We start from the raw sequence: 14,057 nt of genomic DNA, 5'->3' as shown, positions 1-14,057 counted from the left end.
AAAAGATCGCGCCTTACGTGATTCCTATAGCAGAGGGGCAGCCCGCTTGATTTTCTGTTTGTGGCAGCGGCATTGAGGTTGGCTCCATATTCCAGAGTGCCAAGACCTACCTCTGGGTGTCAGAGGAGGGACAGGGTCAGCATGGCTGGCATACATGCGCATGGGGGAACTGCTTGGGTTTCCTTGTGTGGTGGCGGAACAGTAGGAAAAAAGAAAATAGTGCTTACAGACTAATAAACACCTACCGTGTAACAACAAAAGTAAAGGGGCCAGTAGCCGTAGGAGGTTACAAATAAAGAAAAGGTGGTACAGAGGAGGGACTAACAAACTCATTATTGAATCAGAAGTCTGCATTTACGAAGGTCAAAAACAGAAGGCAATGACAAATATGGGCGGAGAGTGCGCGGGGCTTCTCTTCCACACTCTACTACAGCAAATCGCCAGAGCAGCGCATCCACGCTGACTCAGGCTCAACCTAAAAACATAGTTCTTAAAGAGCAAGCAGTGGATGCATAAGAGCCAGTAGATCAAAAGTAATGGTAAAGATACAAACGAAGCATGACAAGCTGGGACACGAGTAAGAAGTAGGCAAATGAGAGTGACAGGAAAGTCAAGTAAAGGTAAGCAATGGACAGGCTCCATGCTCCTGTATGTTCTTGGCAAGTTTCACATGTCTCAATGTAGTAATGTCAAGTCCAGGAAACCTGTTTTAAATTGACCGCTGCAGCCTGTCATTTCTTCTCTGTACCTTCATGGGTTGTTTGTCTTATTTTTATTTACGCATTGCTACAGACTATTCCTTTTTGAAATGTTATGCTCTGAGCAGACACAATTGGAAATTGGTCTTAAATCAAACCGTCATCCCTTGTTGAAGATGGCACAACCATGGACCTACCTGTTATTTAGGGCTGTACAAGGCAAACTATTCATCATTATTTGATTTGAGAGAAAATGTTAAGAAGGGGTGAGAGGAGCACACTTTTTGCATTAGATGACTAGAACAGAGGTGTTCACACTATTTCATGAAACAACAGTAAAGAAAACTCAAGGAAGACACTAGAAGGCGAGAGCTAAACATTAGGGCGCTAGCCATCAGTGATGCCATAAGGCAAAGGGGTTGTGGACATTCCAACTGCTTTTTGAAGAGCAAATGTGCCAAAGGGGCCCGAGCACATTTAGTAGGATAGTGTGAAGACAGTGGAAGGTTCATTACTGCATTTTTAACCCCATTTTCACAAATGCACAGATAAGCATAGCATGACAGGAGTGGATTTACTACTAGCAGCTTTAGGTCGTAATGGAGAATGCGGATTTCCCATGTCGTGTATGTGATAAAAATACTTTACGCATATGGTGTTACCATTAATGTCATAATGCGTTCACTTTGCAATATGGGCAAATACTGGGTCTTTTTTTACACTATGCACATCACATTAAATATGTTTTAACACGTACAATGAAAGGTATAGGGCACTGTATGTCAATAAGACTTTACCCTTATACCATAAAGTACTGTGAATTTTGGTTTCACAATAAAGTTAATTTTAAATGAAAATAGGACATAATAAAAACGCAGACATGAGGAATGGCATGAATTTTAGACTGGCATGTGTCGTAGTTTATTTTCAACATACTTAAATAGTTTTTGACATATGTTCATCGTGCCTCTGGGACATTGAAAATACTTGTACATGAGTCCTTCAAGGTTAAGAGGTTAGTCTGTAGCACCTCTGACACTACTAGCTCCAGCGTCCCTGATCCAAAACATGTGTTGTGATCTGATGCAGTATAATAGTAACAAAACACAGACCTGACAGGGTCAGGTGACGGTTAGCCTTGGTGGATTTTCATTCTTAATCTTTTTGTCTTATATGAAATGATGTTGCACTGTGCGGCGGTGGCGGCAAGCCGGGAGGGTTAACATGGCGGACTGACGCCGCCAAGCGAAGGAAGCAGCGCTGAGAGGCTCCCGACTCCTCCGTCAATGTAACGAGGAGAAAAAGGCTTTTTTTGAAGCAAGAAATGAGAAACCAGGGAACCAGGCTTATGAACTAAATTAAAACAAAGTTAACGAGTCCGACAACCGAAAACTGAAAATACCTGAGTCATAAGAGCCGCCTTCTCACTCGAAAGTCGCCGAATGGCGAAAAGACGAGGCGGATTGAAAACGCCGCCGTAGACGCTGATGCTGCAGATACATTGCCGTTGGGGGTGGCAGACGCTGCCGGTTTGGAGACTCTCACTGATTCGGCCGTTTGCAGGTCATTGGGCCAGGTGGGCGGTCCTGGCTCTACTCCCGGCGCAGTCAGGCGTTTGCACACCAGGGAAGACATTGCAGAACCAAGAGCAGAGCGTGGAGTTGGAAGCCTGGCAGGTTAATGGGACGATGGCCCCGAAATTAAACACCCGGTCGACTCAGGCCGGTAAGATTGCCAAAATAATTACAAAAAGGGGGTGGTGATGGACAGAGTATCTGAGTTAATCAGAACACTCCTACCCAGTCAACAGATCAGGGCTTGATCCATCACCGTTTTTTAGCTCACTGCACCATCCCAGTTCAGAACCTGGCTATATGCAAATTAGTCTGTCCCTGGCCCAGTGCATCATGGGAACAGGGCAGACCAAACTACCAAGCCAATTCTTCACTGGAAAGGAAACAAGCTTCCGGGGACCGGTTTCTGGCATTACAGCCGTCTTCGGCCCGGCTTGCTTGAATCCTGATGGTGCAATGAGCAAGGGACTCATGTCTGAGCATACCCTTCCACACTCATGGTGGCCAAAATAATTACAAAAAGGGGGTGGTGATGGACAGAGTATCTGAGTTAATCAGAACACTCCTACCCAGTCAACAGATCAGGGCTTGATCCATCACCGTTTTTTAGCTCGCTGCACCATCCCAGTTCAGAACCTGGCTATATGCAAATTAGTCTGTCCCTGGCCCAGTGCATCATGGGAACAGGGCAGACCAAACTACCAAGCCAATTCTTCACTGGAAAGGAAACAAGCTTCCGGGGACCGGTTTCTGGCATTACAGCCGTCTTCGGCCCGGCTTGCTTGAATCCTGATGGTGCAATGAGAAAGGACTCATGTCTGAGCATACCCTTCCACACTCATGGTGGCCAAAATAATTACAAAAAGGGGGTGGTGATGGACAGAGTATCTGAGTTAATCAGAACACTCCTACCCAGTCAACAGATCAGGGCTTGATCCATCACCGTTTTTTAGCTCACTGCACCATCCCAGTTCAGAACCTGTCTATATGCAAATTAGTCTGTCCCTGGCCCAGTGCATCATGGGAACAGGGCAGACCAAACTACCAAGCCAATTCTTCACTGGAAAGGAAACAAGCTTCCGGGGACCGGTTTCTGGCATTACAGCCGTCTTCGGCCCGGCTTGCTTGAATCCTGATGGTGCAATGAGCAAGGGACTCATGTCTGAGCATACCCTTCCACACTCATGGTGGCCAAAATAATTACAAAAAGGGGGTGGTGATGGACCGAGTATCTGAGGTAATCAGAACACTCCTACCCAGTCAACAGATCAGGGCTTGATCCATCACCGTTTTTTAGCTCACTGCACCATCCCAGTTCAGAACCTGGCTATATGCAAATTAGTCTGTCCCTGGCCCAGTGCATCATGGGAACAGGGCAGACCAAACTACCAAGCCAATTCTTCACTGGAAAGGAAACAAGCTTCCGGTTTCTGGCATTACAGCCGTCTTCGGCCCTGGTTATAAAATTGTGTTCTCTCTTCCCAGTGTGGGGCTATAGTATATACTAACTAGTAAAGTGTGAACAGCAAAAGAATTTTGAAATGTATGAATGGGTTTCGTGATTTGCTTACTTGTTTTTTTTTCCCCTTATAAAGAAAATGTAATTCTAATTTCTTTTCGGAGGTAGTCGGAGCAAGCTTCTCTGCTTGCTACTTTGTGACGCTGCCATTCCAGCGGCAGCAGGCTATAGAGGGGTGCTCTCCCTTCAGGGACTTTAGGGTGGGGGTGTCTGGGTCAGGGGCGGGTTAAAAAGGGAAACATTTTATTGCAAGAAGGAACAATGGTTAATTTCAATAAAATCAAATATTTTTTTCTTAATATTTTTCATATACAGAGGAAAGCTAAATATACAATTATAAGACATGTTTTTCTTTAGATGCTTGGCTTGGAATGTTGCTGGTCTCAATAGTAAATATAAGAGGAGACTTGTACAGGAAAAATTAAATATGTATAAACCACACTTAGCGCTAATTTCAGAAACTCACATTGGGTTTCAAGATAGAAAACTCCTTGCTCAAATGGGTTACGAGCTTGACGTTTGTTCAACTTTAGGGGGGTCAATTCGGGGGGTGGCAATTTTGAAACAGAAACATTTAATGATGGAAAATATCAAAACTGCAGCTGATACAAGGGGGAGGTGGGTGATCGCCCAAGTGCAATTTGAACCCAGGAATTATGTATTTTGTATGGTGTATGGACCTAACATTGATGAGCCTAAGTTATATGAACAGCTAAGTATAGAACTATTGGAATGGGAGGGGGAATTGCTGATAATGGGGGATTTTAACTGTGTTATGGATTACAAGATAGACTCCACAAGACAAGGTACTTCAATTAGGATGCGCAAAGTTAGGGCAGCAATTGTAGAATTAGGTAGGCTGCATAATCTGAAGGATGTCTGGCGTACTAAACATCCTAACATATCAGGGTATACGTATTACTCGTCACCCCATAAAGTATGCTCCCGAATAGATATGGTGTGGGCAACAGATCGAATTTTGGAGAATTGTAATATAGAACTTTGCCGGAGAGTTACATCGGACCACAACCCTATACTGCTAGAGTTCAATATCCCTGACAGGAGGCGAATAGTCCGACATTTCACATTTCCTGGATATTTATTTACCGATGTTTATTTATTTATTTATTACTGACATTTATTGAGCGCGAACGAATACCCGTAGACGTCTCGGCGCTAGACTAATCAGATGTCTTTCCCCAGAGCTTAAAAACTAAGGCAGGTCGCTAAGCCGTGTCACTGGTTAAACAGCCAAGTCTTTAATCTCTTACGAAACTGCAGGAGTGAGGGACTGGTTCTGATGTGTTGTGGCAGGGTATTCCATATTTTTGGAGCTGCAACTGAGAAGCGGCGATCGCCCCAGGAGACTGTTTTAGATCGTTGAACCACTAATTGGTTAAGAGTTATGGATCGGAGCTGTCTGGTCGGTTTATAGGGAATGAGCTGGTCCTTGAGGGGGCGCGGTCCTTGGTCGTGAAGTGCCTTATAGACTATTCAAAGTGATTTAAACTTGATCCTGTTTTGGATCGTCAGCCAGTGGAATGTCCGTATGCTATCAGAGATGGGTGCGAACTTAGGTTTTCCAGACAATAGACGTGCTGCTGCATTCTGTATTGTCTGCAGCTTTTTTGTTACCCTGGTTTATGAATTAAGAAAAAGTGCATTGCAATAGTCTAAGGATGATAAAACCAAGGAGCTGACCAGTGTTTTGGCAGCAGCATCCGGCAGAAAAGGGGTGATTTTCCTTATGTTGTATTTATATCACAACTAAAAGAACATATCAAAGAATTTATAGAAATCAACATCAATTCTGTAATGATTAATTTTGTGTGGGATGCTTGTAAATGTAGTATAAGAGGTTTTGCCCAACAATACATCTTAAAAAAGAATGCTGAGAATCGGAGGGATACAAAATCAACTACTTCTAATATTCTACTAGTGGAAGAACAATTAGTAGGGGCTCTCACACAAGGGAAATCAAATGTTGAGGAGTTAAGAACTGAGTCGGTGAAACTACAGTCAGCAGTGAAAAAGACGTTAAGGGAGAAATTTAGCGCCAAAATTCATAAATACCAGTTGGCACAATTGGACAGAATTGGTAAAGTGCTAGCTTACAAGGTAGCAGACAAGAAAGCAAAACAATTATTAAATCAATCAAAGGCTCAAATTGTCTTAGTTACAATCAGCCGGATCAGATTCTAGATCAATTTGCCAAATATTACTGTAATTTATACACTCCAGAAAAAACTCCCACTAAAGATAACATTTTACAATATCTCAATAAACATATGCCTAGCTAACAAGACAACGAAGCTATTAAACACCTGAGCTCAAAAATAACAGCTACTGAAATAAAAACTGCTGTTCTGGCATTACCCTCGGGCAAGGCAGCCGGGGAAGATTGCCTACCTATAGAGCTCTACAAAATATGCACTCAGGAACTACTCCCGCTTTTAGAGCTAGTAATAGATTCTATCGGTAAAACAGGAAAGGCCCCTTTATCGTGGAAAACAGCTAAAATTGTCTTTTTTCTTAAAAAAAATAAACCGCCAGAAGAATGTGGGTCATATCGGCCCATTTCATTGATCAATGCGGACGCTAAAGCCTTTGCAAAATTTTGGCAAACCGCTAAGCTCCTATTATGCCCGAATTAGTGAATAGCCAACAACATGGGTTTGTGATGGGGAGAGACACCACTGCCCATATCAATATGGCCATCACAGCATTTGATGTCGCTTCAACTACTCTCACCCCATTAGGAATGGTCATGTTGGATGCGGAAAAAGCATTTGACCGAGTGGGGTGGGAGTATTTGTGGGCGGTGTTGAAGGCTTTTGGCGTACATGGACAATATCTCGGATGGGTCCGCTCTCTATACGACCACCCAACGGCTAAGATAAGCTACGCAGGAACAGATTCGGTGAATTTTTTGATAGAAAGGGGAACAAGGCAGGGCTGCCCGCTGTCCCCCCTGCTCCTCGCCCTCTCTTTGGAGCCGTTTCTAAATGCTTTGGTGGCTCTAGACAACATCATCCCTGCGCAACACGGTGGGAAGAGTTTAAAAATAACCGCTTTTGCGGACGATATAGCGGTATTTACTACAGATTTAGTTAGGGCTATTCCTTAGATAATGGAGGAGGTGGTAAAATTTGGAGATGTGTCAGGATACAAATTAAACATGAGTAAAACTCAAGTCATTGCCAATTATAAACCTGCAGAACCGAAACTGGGTCTTTGCTCAAATGCTATCTATTTAGGAATAAAGTTAGCGGCTGATGTTGACAAAGTAATGACATTGAATTATGATTCACTGCTGAAGGAAGTAACGATTTCTTTAAGAAATTGGCATAAGATACCACTTAGTTTGGTGGGGCGTATAAACTTAATAAAAATGAAGATAGTACCTACATTTCTATATTTATTTAGATCTATTCCATTGCAACTTAATAATCTTTTTTTCAAAAAACTGGATGGCATCTGTAGTAGCTTTGTATGGGGGTACAAAAAAGCGCCTAGATCAATCAAACTCTTGAAATTGCCAATTGAAAAAGGAGGTTTAACTTTCCCGGATTTTGGACTATATTTTTTTGCAACTTTTTTTCGTCGTATACGAAGTCTCCTGAAAAATGAAAGTTCGTTATTTTTTCACCAATTTATGTTGGGACCAGATTGTAATGAATTTTTATTTCGGGTCCATCACCCAAACTACTTCAAAAGAGTAAAATTTAAGACCGCCAGACATATAAAAAAAATTTGGGACCAAATTATGATCTTGGATAAGATTTCCTTTTTTAACGCTGAACTTCAACCATGGGGGAACCCAGGATTGCCTGGTATTTTCTCTGACGGAGCAGGGACTCTATGGGCAGGACACGGCATAAACACTTTGGGGGATTTTTACGGTTCAGATGGTTTCCTAAGTTTTACCACACTAAAATTTTTATTTAAACTAAACGACGGCATGTACTTCAAATATATCCAGATCCGGGGTTTCTTAGTTCCTAAAATGAAAATTGAGGAAGTTGGCCACTCTGATACTTTAAAATGTTTATACTCGGATCGAACTAAGTCACTCATAAGTGGGAGCTATGGTCATTTAATTCTAGGTAAGATAGGCGACTGTGAGAAAATGGCAGATAAATGGTCAAACAGATTAGGAATTAATATCAATCCTAATCAGATTTCAGCTGCACTTCGCCAAATTAATCAGGTAGTCCAATCTTCTAATTTAAGGCTGCAATTGTATAGAACCATAAGTCAACTATATTATACACCTCAAAGAATTACTAGTTGGGCATTAGGAAACCAATCTAACAATTGTACTAAGTGTCCAAAATGCAACCTGGAAGCGGCAGGCATCGGGCATATGCTCTTTTCTTGTCCGGATCTTGCCATGTTCTGGAGGAGAATAACAGACGCTTTAAACAAGAAACAAATCATATTCCCGCCGCTTTCGGCTCATCTGATCCTGCTCGACATCCAAGACATTAATAGTAATTATAAAGATCTGATATCTATATTATTCACTTGTGCAAGGCTAGTTATAGCTAGGTCTTGGATCTCTAAGGAACCTCCACGCATTATGGAGTGGTGGGGTCTGATTAATGAAATCTACACAATGGAATTAGCATTAGCAAAATTAAGAGGTCCCAGGGTACTGAAAGGGAGGGAATAAATCTGGGGAACGTTTATTGATATGGGGTAAGGTTATTTGATGGGACCAGTCCAATTTGAATCTGTATTTATTTTCAAATATATATATATATTTTTTGTACCTTTTTTATGTATTGTATTCCTCTGTTTCCAGTATAATGTGAAAGATTATATTTTGTTTGGTTATGTATGTTAAACGATGATGCTCTTCTTGCAATAACAATAAAATTTGTTTAAAAAAAAAAAGAAATGATGTTGCCAAATGCAAGAAATTCTGTTTACTGTAGTGTAAAAATCGGGAATTGAGTAAAAATGATCATCTGCTTAAAAAGAAACGAGAAAGAAGGGACATAAATGTGACTTAAAAAGGCACCAATTCGTTTACACGCCACCTGTATAGCATAATTTAAAGATGCGATAGAGAATCTCTTGCAGGATGTTTCACAGGATATCGCTGAGCACAGATCTTCCAACAAGTGGGACATTTAATGCATGTACATAATCGGGCATGTGTACGACAACAAATGACGTCATGGTAGGTATCAATACAGTAAGCGAGATCACCCACGAGGCCTCCATTTTCACTCCAAGTACTATCAATTGAGTGGCCAGGGAAAGGAGAGGAAAAGGTGCTAATAGAGATGAGTGTAGAAAGTTGACCAACGATGATCACCTTTTTCCACTGTCACAGGTAGGCCGGAGTGAAATTTCTGTTAAGCTGGTGAAAGAACAATTTTCTAATTCAAATGTGATGTACATATTAACTTGAACTTATTGCAATTAACATTATAGTGCTGGGATGTACAGAACTATGTTTTTTAGACTTATGCTCAACTAGGCCTCAACTCCATTTTGTCTTAATATGGCTGCTGTTTCATAAATTTATCGTATGTTTATATTTATCATTGACACCACATGCAGCAAAATCAGGACTGTTTGCTTTGAAATGACACATTGTTCTCAAAGAACTTTGGAGGAAGTCTTTAGATACTTGTCAAGGCTCTTTCGGCTCGCAGACTGTAGTCTATTCACTTATGAGACTTTCCATTGCTTATGAAACCATATTTGATCTGACATCTCCAATGACAGTAGGACAGGGGGAGCAAAATGATCATTCATTTAGGGGAATAGTGCTAGGATGGTGGTGTTATATGATTTTTTATAATGTTAAATTTTGACTTGCTGTTGTATTGCTACATTTGGTCAGCCCATGCAGACTGTGCGTTGTCTATTGATTTCTATGGTGAAAATAATTATGAAAGGCTCCGAATTTGAGGGTGAGCTAGATTCTATTTCAAGTCACTACTAAGGATGCTGTCCATTTGTCTATCGATTAGCTGCGCATTTTTAATCTAACCTATTTTTCAGATTTTTCCCAATACTGCATCTGTTTTAAATGTTTAAAAAGATAATGACAACCATTGCTATATTTTTGTTTCTGTATTGCACTTCAATATTTTAATACACCTTCATGGTTTTCTCATTTACTGATCTCTAACTTTTTGAGCCTTTATTATTGACTGTATTTTGAAATGCTGTTTTTAATCTTGTCTTTAGGGACACAATACATCATCTGTTCTTGAGAACAGCACAAACTGCAACCCACACTGGACACTTCTGCTCAATTATGCTCCCCACTGGCATAATCTCATGTAATTTTGATAATTTCTCATCATGCTTCTAACTAAATGATGCGGTTATACTCTGTGGAATTAGTAGGCCATGTTTGCAGCAATATTTTACCATGGGCACAATGTAAATAACCAAATTGTGAGCGACTGTAGTCAGCATCACTTATTTGTACTTTTTTTGGTGCAAAATGTATCCTTGTGTCCAACATTCACCCAAAGATACATCTCGCATTAAGATATATAGCTAAATGCTAATTTTGCTATTCCTGTATTTTCATGACGTTTTTGTGAAATTTCACTTAAATAGGCAAATGCAAAATATGAGAATTCTACACACCCCTAGACACAGGCCTTTGATCCTTCTAATTTTGGTAAAATAGAGTGAAGGGAAAGGTTTGAGTGGGCTTGAGAAAGTAGTATTTCACCTTTAATCTCCTTATGGAACATGTAGTCAGGATTAGGTTAAAATGGATGAACGCCAAACAGTTCTTGGGCACAGAAAGTGCTGTCTTTTGGTTCAGTGCAAATCCCGAAAAATATAACACAGAACTAATTAATGACTGGCCTTATGAAACAGATGATTACATTTGAAATTAATAACTGATTGACAATGTAATGAAATTGTTAAATCTACTCTCTTACTGGGTGGAGCCCTTGAATGTTGTTCTGAAATTGTTGAGAGGGGGCATGTTAGGCCTAATTGCCCTGGCCCTGACACCACAGAGTACCACAGCCTGGAAGCTGGCCTTATTAAACAAACATTTTGGTGTTCTTCTTTCATGCCAATCACTGACAATGGATGCTCGGGAGATAGGGAGATATTGTGGCTAAATGAAATCAGAGAAAATCCCTAATACTCATGAGGTATCAAACCTCCTTTGTCACAGATCCACCTGTTTGAACCTGTCTCAATTGTTCTCCAGCAAAGTTTGATCAATATCTTTTTCAGAGCTTGACATTCTGTTTACAATGTTGGCATCGGACCCATATCCCCAATGCTGGCAATGATCACTTGCCATCATAATAACCATACCAAACACTCTTTGCTATGGCTACAATTTTGCTGTACTATTTGACTCAGGCATTGCTTGATTGTTCACCTAGCCATGATCTCTGAAGCCTCCCGCCAATGGCCATCCATTCAGTTCTTTTGTAACTCTTCCCTCCCGGTTGCTCACCTCATCTTCCACTGAAGAGTGCAACTGGTTCCTTTAAACAGGTCATGGATTTACACCACACCAAACATTCTCTTGGGCCAAATGTACTTGTCAGGCCTTCTGCCCATCTGTCTATATTTGACAAAACCCTTTTTCCTCATCTAACTTCTCCCACATAGCTTCTAGGTTTACTGACCCATTGATGTATTCCTCTTGCAATTCATATTCTTCAACCTGTTCATGACTCCAGTCATCCACCTTTCTATATATGTTCTTTCCTCTTAAGAGGGACAATCTCTTATGCCCCTACTGGTGGTGATTCTTCTTTTTGGTAGTCAATAGCCAAGCAGATTACTCTTTGCATAGAAGACAATTTCATATGTGCAGGAGATTGCAATCAGATTTTTGATCCCTTTATAGATCGAAATTCTAAAGTTTTATTTATTCCCAACAAATCCCATAAATCTTTTATACATACTATTACACAGCACAAACTCTTAGACACTTGGAGGCTGTGTAATCCAGTCACCAGAGAGTACACTTTTTATTTTCCGGTGCATCACTCTCAATCGCGGATAGATTACTTTTTTGTATCTCATAATGTATCTCAAACACTTGTGAATGCAGAAATAGGACCGATATTATTATCAGATCATGCCCCTACCTCAATCGACTTAGACATTTTACCTAAAGCTGATGCCCCCAGACGATGGAGATTTAATAATTCTCTTCTTCTGGAGCCAGCATTTTCCTCTTCATTTACTACCTTTTTTGATGAATATTTCTCTAAAAACCAAACTGAATCTTTACCTTTTTCAACTATCTGGGATGCCTTTAAGGCGGTAGCAAGAGATTTTATTATAAATTACGTGGCCAGACAACGTAATACTGCTCGTAAACGTACGAGATCTCTACTTCAAGACATTAAGAGACTGGAGCATTCTTTTTCTACATCTAACTCAAAAGATGTTCTCAAAGCCCTTATAAAAGCAAAATTACAGTTCAACAAGGAATCAACTGACAATGCCTCATTATATCTACTGAAATCTAGTGCGAAATTTAATGAGGGGAAAAATAAGGCTGGTAAAATCTTAGCTAAGTATTTGAAAACCAAACATAACAAACTGAATATTGATTCTATTTACGATGATCATTATGTCCTAAAATTCAAGGACACGGAAATTTTGAATGAATTTGCGCTGTTTTATAAATCATTATACTCCTCTGAAACGAATCCTACAAATCATATGCTCTCACAGTTCTTTTCAACTTTACATAAGACTCAGCAGAACTTTCCTGATTTATCATCTTTAGAAATGGAGATAACGCAACAAGAACTCTTAGATGCACTTCAACACCTTAAAAAAGATACGGCACCTGGACCAGATGGATTCACGGTCGAATTTTACCTCCATTTCTCTAAATTATTAATGCCTAAATTACACTTTTTAATTGACTCATTTTTCACGTTAGAAAAATCCAAGGGATCCTTTTCAGATGCCCATATATGCCTAATACCCAAAGAGGGCAAGGATTTGAAATACTGTAAAACTTTTAGACCCATATCAATTGTTAATATAAACTACAAGATTTTTTCCAAAGTACTAGCCTTATGCTTAGATTCTATTTTACCAAATATATTAGGCAAGGAGCAATCCAATTTTGTGAAAGGGCGAGTAATTTCAATATTTTATCTAAAGCTCCATGTTGGGGGAAAACATGGCGGCTGCTAGTTAGCAGTCGCGGTGCTCCGGGACGAGCTCCCGCTAAGATCGCCCAAAATTGAAGTTTGCTGATGGTTTTTCTGGGAAAATGCAGTGGGAACTCACTGTGACCCTGAAGTCGGCTCTGGTGACGGGAGTCTTTCTCTTGTAAGCCCAGGATATCAGATATCGGGATTTCAGGGGTGCATCTCACTGGTATGCAGTACGGAGTTTTTCCTCCGGAGGTGCCTCAGCGTGCAGTCCGCTTTCTTTGCCCATGTCTCGCAGTCGACTATGACGGAGGTCACCAGGATTGTTTCTTGATACAAAGACCTGCCTTGCCCTCACGGTCTGCTGTTCCCAACGCGTTGCAGGAGTCCCGGTTACAGCCGCGACTCCGGCTCTGGACAGCCGCGCTGGAGCTGAGGAGGGGGAGGAAGCTGCGGAGCCTGGTGCAGCCATGTCGAAGATTGTCTTTTGCCGCAAATACACGTGGCGTTCCGGCCAAAGCACCGGGTAGTAAGGCACAGTCACAATCTCATCTACTCTCACCAACAGCTGCTACAGTGGAGGGGCTGGAGGCTTGTGAAGGTGGTAAGGCTTTTGATTCTATTCCTCCAATCCCTGTTGCGGTGTCATCAGGCTCAGACGCAGATTGAAGCGCTGTTAAACACCCCTAATACTAATCTCGGCAAGAGGGGCCGCAAGAAGAAAATAACCTCATCAGAGAGTGAGGGTAAGGGTGAGTGTTTTGTTAAGGTTCCTCAGGTGCCGGCTAGTAAAAAGTCCTCTTCTTTTTTAAGTACTGAGGTGAAGTCCAAACGTTCAAGGAATAAGAGCAAGGGTAAGGGCCCCAAGGCTGGACTAACTACTGGACCAAAAATTACTCCATCGCTCCGTTCATACTTCAAAGTAGTCCCTCAAACATTGCATTTATCGGAGGATCGCACTATGGCAACCGCTTTGGTTACCCCAGCCACCTCCGTCCCAGCTACATTATCTAATCTATCGGTCTCAATGATGGATGCTGGGGTCGGGGCTGAGGCCAAGGCTGTAGTCGAGGTAGTTACTCCTGCTACCTCTAGCTTCATCCATGTAGATGGGGTGGATTTACAACCCCCC

This window comes from Lissotriton helveticus, chromosome 2_1 (assembly GCF_964261635.1).
Source record: "Lissotriton helveticus chromosome 2_1, aLisHel1.1, whole genome shotgun sequence".
Lineage (NCBI taxonomy): Eukaryota > Metazoa > Chordata > Amphibia > Caudata > Salamandridae > Lissotriton > Lissotriton helveticus.
This window is presented reverse-complemented; position numbering follows the sequence as displayed.